The sequence below is a fragment of the Myotis myotis genome, unplaced genomic scaffold, assembly GCF_014108235.1.
Source record: "Myotis myotis isolate mMyoMyo1 unplaced genomic scaffold, mMyoMyo1.p scaffold_m19_p_10, whole genome shotgun sequence".
Lineage (NCBI taxonomy): Eukaryota > Metazoa > Chordata > Mammalia > Chiroptera > Vespertilionidae > Myotis > Myotis myotis.
In genome coordinates this window covers 19,607,167-19,613,439 of record NW_023416314.1, presented here as the reverse complement: position 1 = coordinate 19,613,439, position 6,273 = coordinate 19,607,167, and the positions used below count along the sequence as shown (strand labels likewise).

Genomic DNA, 6,273 nt, shown 5'->3' with positions numbered 1-6,273 from the left:
TGTTGTTAATCCTCTTGCATTTTTTGTAAAATGTGCTTTGTAATAATTATTCCATTGTTATTTTGTGCATAAATATCCATAATTATTATATATTCATTGTGCAGAAGTCTTCTTTTAATTATTGAGTTACCAATTTACATTTATAAAAGAATCAGATATTTTTGCTTTCAACTCTAACATATTATTTCATATTACAATCAGTATATAGATTATAGATTCTATGAGTTTTTTATTTCTTCATAGAGTACTTTTTTAAAATAAGGAATAAGTTACTCATCAATATTTTATAGATCTAGGTCCATTGATATTTTTCTGCATTACAGGTATTTTCAGTTTAGACTTTAAAGTAAATTCAAATTTTCTAACTTCTGTAAATCTTTCAACATCTTCTGTTGTAGTTCATAATTTTATTAGCTCTACTTCTGTCCAAATAAATTTCTTCAATTTATGATTTTTATATCACAGAGTACTTATATTAATATATTATCAAAAAAATTTTAAATTGTAATTATATAACCAGTTGTGTTCTTTTTTTTTTATTGCTTAAAGTATTACAAAGGATATTACATATGTGTCCATTTTATCCCCCCGCCCTAGACAGTCCCCTAGCCTCCCCTATCCCCCAATGTCTTATGTCCACTGGTTATGCTTATATGCATGCATACAAGTCCTTTAGTTGATCTCCAGTTGTGTTCTTGAAATTATTCCAAGTTTTTCTTTTCTTTCAAGTTTCATGCATACCAAGAAATTAATTTAAGCAGTCATAATGCAGACTGATAAATTGCTTATTAAATATTAGTCCCTTTTTTCTGAGATGTGACTTTTCAAAACAGATACAGTAGTCAGTAAATTGCATCTGGGACCCATTGATCACTCAGTCTACTTTTTGTCTTTTCACTTTATTTTATTCCTTTGTTATAATTTAACTAAATTCTTGCTTCCCATCTAACTTTCACTTTGTTAAATTCCCCAAGTTTTTGACCCAACCCACATTCTCTAGGATTTTCAAAATACTCCAATTGGTTGGATGAAAATATTTGGTGAATTGTATGTAAATTTTAATGGATTTTTTTTTATGGTAGTAGAATGACATTTTCTTCTCTGAATAAAAATAAGACAACAACAACAAAATACAAGCAAAAAGGAAGTTTCCTTACTCAAATGTCTTAGTGCATTATAAGCACTGTTTTAATGTTTGCTTTTCTATTACTTAAGCTTTATTTATTAATAAGAGTGCTAGTTCATTTAATCAGACCTTAAATGATTATCTACTCTACAAAATATATATTGCTTTGGAAGATGCAGAGAGAAAGGAACCCTCATGTACTGCTGGTGGGAATACAGACTGAAAACAGTATGGAGTTTCCTCAAAAAACTAAAAATTGAACTCCCATTTGACTCAGTAATCCCACTTCTAGGAATATATCCTAAGAAAATATAAACACCAATCAGAAAGGATTGTTCATAGCAGCACAATTACAATGTGCCCTATGTTCATAGCAGCACAATTTACAATAGCTAAGATGTGGAAACAGCCTAAGTGCCCATCAGCAGATGAGTGGATTAACAACTGTGGTACATCTACACAATGGAATACTATGCTGCTCTAAAAAAGAAGGAATTCTTACCATTTGCAACAACATGGATGGACCAGGAGAACATTATGCTAAGCAAACTAAGCCAGTTGGAGAAAGATAAATATCACATGATCTCACTCATTTGTGGAATATAATGAACAACATAAACTGATGAATAAAAATAGAGCAAGAGAAAAAATTATTTTAGCATATAATATAATTAATCCTCTTATTTGCAGACTTTTAATGTTTCCTACAACTTTGGTGATATTATACTACACTGAGTGGCCAGATTATTATGACCACCCCATCAGTACTTTGTTGGGCCACCTTTTGCCTTCAATACTGCGGCGATTCTTCTTGGCATTGACTCTACAAGATGTTGAAAGGTGATGCGAGGAATCTGACACCATGCCTGATGAATAGCACTGTCCAGTTCTGTGAGATTTGATGGTTGTGGAACCAGCTGCCTGATGGCTCTTTTAACTTCGTCCCACAAATGTTTAATTGGATTGAGATCTGGTGATTGTGGGGGCCACCTAAGCAAGGAAAAGTCTCCCTCATGTTCTTGAAACCACTCGTGCACAATACGAGGGCTGTGGCATGGCGCATTGTCTTGTTGGAAGAAGCCATCTCCATTGGGATACGCCATCAACATGATAGGATGAACTTGATCAGCAACAATACTTAGGTATGTTGTGCTCTTCAAACATTATTCCACATGAATTAAAGGGCCCAAATTATGCCAGGAAAACATGCCCCAAATCGTAACACTGCCCCCACCAGCTTGAAGGGTTGTACTCATGCATGTGGGGTGCATGCTTTCATGCTGTTTCCACCAAATTCTCACTCTGCCATCTGCATGATGCAACTGGAAACGTGATTCATCAGACCACATGACTTTTTTCCAATGCTCGACTGTCCAATCCTTGTGTTCCTGTGCGAATTGGAGACGTTTTATCTTGGTAACTGCAGACAGCAAAGGTGTTCGAACAGGCCTTTGGCTTCTATATCCCATATAATGCAGTGTACGGCTAATTTGCCTAGAAATGTCAGGTGGTCATAATAATCTGGCCATTCGGCGTATGTTAGTACAGTGTTAGTAATATTATTATATTTAAAATCTTTTTTTCTTGAAATATGAATGCTTATTGCATGTAATATTATATTTAAAATCATTTTTCTTAAGACATTAATGTTTATTGCATGTAAATGGCTAATTATTTTGTGTCTGCAATCTGGTTTTAGATTTATTTTGTATATTGTAAGAAAAACATTGAAAATAAAATAAAAAATATATATTGCTATGGAGGCTTTCATTGTTATGGCAGTGTTTATTAGTTGTGACAGTGATGATAGGACAAAATATTTACTAGATGGATCTTTAGAGAAAAAGTTTTGTGACCCCTGGTTTTGATGACACAGTTTTTAGTTACATGTCTATTTTAGAAACTGCTATATTTTGACTTTATACTCTAAGGTAACGTTTGAATGTAACGGAACCAATGTGTTCAGTTTGCTGTCAACTTACTATTCTAAGTGGATGCTGCTCAAACAATATAAGAAATACATTGTTATAATGGAGCCCATAATAGAGGTTGGTCTGGCAGATCCCTACAAAGGCAGTCACATGGAGATGTTGAGTAACCTGGGAATATTACCTACCAGTTGCAAATCACTTAAAGTTAAAGAATAAATGAGAGACAAATGAGGAAGGTGATTATGTAGTCTGAACACCGACGATGTGGTAAGCACTTTTAACTCTATCTACTTCAGTATACTCAGTTTTTAAATCTTACATAGATTCAGCTGTGAGATACATAGAATTTACCCCACTTTAAAAAAGAGAAACAAATCTCAAAAAGCTTAAATCAATATTTTACTTTTTTTTTAATATATTTTATTGATTTTTTACAGAGAGGAAGGGAGAGAGATAGAGAGTTAGAAACATCGATGAGAGAGAAACATCGATCAGCTGCCTCCTGCACATCCCCCACTGGGGAAGTGCCCACAACTTGACCGGAATGGAACCTGGGACCTTTCAGTCCGCAGGCCGACGCTCTATCCACTGAGCCAAACCGGTTTCGGCAATATTTTACTTTTTAAAAAATATATATTTTTATTGATTTCAGAGAGGAAGGGAGAGGGAGAGAGAGATAGAAACATCCTTGATGAGAGAGAATCATTGATTGGCTGCCTCCTGCACGCCCCACACTGGGGATCAGAGCCTGCCACCAGAGCATGGGCCTTGACCGGGAATCGAACCATGACCTGCTGGTTCATAGTGGATGCTCAACCACCAAGCCACGCCAGTGGGGCAATATTTTACATTTTTATTTACTAAATGCTATCTCTAACTTAAGTACACTGTTGAGAACTTTGCGTGTAGCAATACATTTACTATTTTATCTTAATACTGATTGCAGTTTAATAAAATGGTTAAGACTATTATTATCTAGAGACTATTATTATCTAGTCTATCTAGTCCCCCTCCCGAGCCAGGGGGAGGGGTAGGGGCGGCCGCGGCAGTGGTGGTGGAGGAGGAGGTGGTGGCGGGGGCGGTACCGAACCCGGGGAGCTGAGGTGGCAGCGGTGCAGGTTCTGGCGGGGGAGCCACAGAAAGCAGGTGGTGGGGCGGGGCCGTGGGGCAGGTGGCGGCGGGTCGGAGCCGCCTCCTGCCCAGCTGCTGGGACCCCCTCGGCGCTGGGCCCCCACACTCCTGGCAACCCAGCGACGGCGACCTCGGGGACCCCCGCGCCCTCAACCCAGAGCCAGGCGGACAAGCCGGTGCTGGCAATCCAAGTCCTGGGCACTATCAAATGGTTCAACGTCTGAAATGGTTACGGATTCGTCAACAGGAATGACACCAAGGAAGATGTCTTTGTTCCCCAGACAGCGATTAAAAGAAACAACCCCAGGGAGTTCCTGCGCAGCGTTGGGGATGGGGAGACTGTGGAGTGTGATGTCGTGGAGGGAGAGAAGGGTGCAGAAGCTGCTAATGTAACTGGGCCGGGGGGGTGCCAGTGAAGGGTAGCCGCTATGCCCCCAATCGACGTAGGTTCCGCCGATTTATCCCCCGGCCTCGCCCGGCTGCCCCACCGCCCACGGTGGCAGAGGCTCCATCAGGTGCGACAGAACCATGCATCGAAGGGAACGAGCTGAAGACACTGGGCAGAGGCGCAGACGACGGCGCCCACCGCCCTTCTTCTACCGACGGCGCTTTGTGCGAGGCCCAAGGCCCCCCAACCAGCAGCTGCCTATAGAGGGCACTGATGGGGTAGAGCCTACCCGGTAGACCCTAAAGAGGCAGCCCCATTGGAGGGGGACCAACAGCAGGGAGATGAACGGGTTCCCTCACGCAGATTCTGGCCCAGATACCGAAGGCCTTTCCGCCCCAGGCCACCCCAGCAGCCTACCACAGAAGGTGGAGATGGCAAGACCAGGCCCAGCCAAGGTCCCACTGATGGTTCCTGGCCTGAGCCCCAGCGCCCACGAAACTGCCCCTACTTCCAGCGGCTTCGGCAGCAGCCCCCTGGACCCAGGCAGCCCACAGCCCAGGAGACCTCAGCCCCCATCAACAGTGGGGACCCCACCACCACCATCCTGGAGTGATTCCAGCTCAAGGACAGCCAGAATGACCATCTGGTATCTGCCAGGTTTTCCAAAAGACCTGCACCCTACCCAGCACCCCCTCCCCCTTTCCCATATTCATGACATCAAAACACTGGCTTTTCCCCCTTTTCCATGAGACTCAGGAGGGCCAAAGCAACAGCTTTTTGCTTTTTTTTCTCTCTCCCCTACCAAGGGCTGAAGGAAGGGATGCATCCTTTTTGTTCAGAGGCATCAACTCCCTCCCGTAAATCAGGCTGAAAAGGAACCAGCCAGCTCTTACCTCCTCCTGGTTGTTTTTCTTTCCCACCCACTTTATTTTCTGTTTCCCCTTGACCCCCTACCTCTGAAGCCATTTTATGAACTGTCATGTGCCACCTGAGCCTCTAGTAAAAACAAAAAGCAGGCTTAAAAAAAAAAAAAAAGCTGACTATTAGTTGACTATTAGTTGAAATGGTTGACTATTTCTCCAAGGTTAGAGTGGCAAAGCCAGTTATTGAAACTAATTCTATTTGACTCTAAATATGTGTTTACTTTTAAAAATTACTTGCTGAAACATCTTATCTTGGTACTCAAGAGCCATGGATTAAATAATTTTTAAAAGTTTAAATAATTAAAATGAGTTTCACATTTTTGGTGAGTTAAAAAGCAGACTTACCTGATTCCAAAAACCAAGTATTTTCCAGTGGGAAAATCACTTCATTAAGGAAGAGAATGCGCAAGCATTACTTAAAATATATCCTAATTGAAGGATGTTGATAATGTTACTGCATCTTATTTATTTTTTTTTTTTTGGTGATCTTTAAAAAATTTAATAGATTTATTGGAATGGCATCAGTTAATAAAGCTATAGGCTTCAAAGGCAGTAGCATATAGTGGTTAATAGTTTTAAGTTTGGTATGAGGTTACCTGGGTTCAAATTATTGTTCTATCATTTCTGACTTTGTACTCTGTGGAAGTTTCCTGATCTCTTCTTCCTTTTTCTCATCTTTTAAATGGCAGTAGTAATAGCATCTACTTTGTAGGAGTCTATTGAGGTTGGAATAATTTAGTATGTTAAAGTATTTAGAATATTGAATAGTTTTCT

General features: G+C 40.5%; 1 pseudogene; it reads left to right on the top strand.

Annotated features, from left to right (window-relative positions):
- The first annotated feature begins 3,319 nt into the window (after positions 1–3,319).
- Positions 3,320–5,189, top strand: LOC118664141 (annotated as a pseudogene).
- The last annotated feature ends 1,084 nt before the right edge of the window (positions 5,190–6,273 follow it).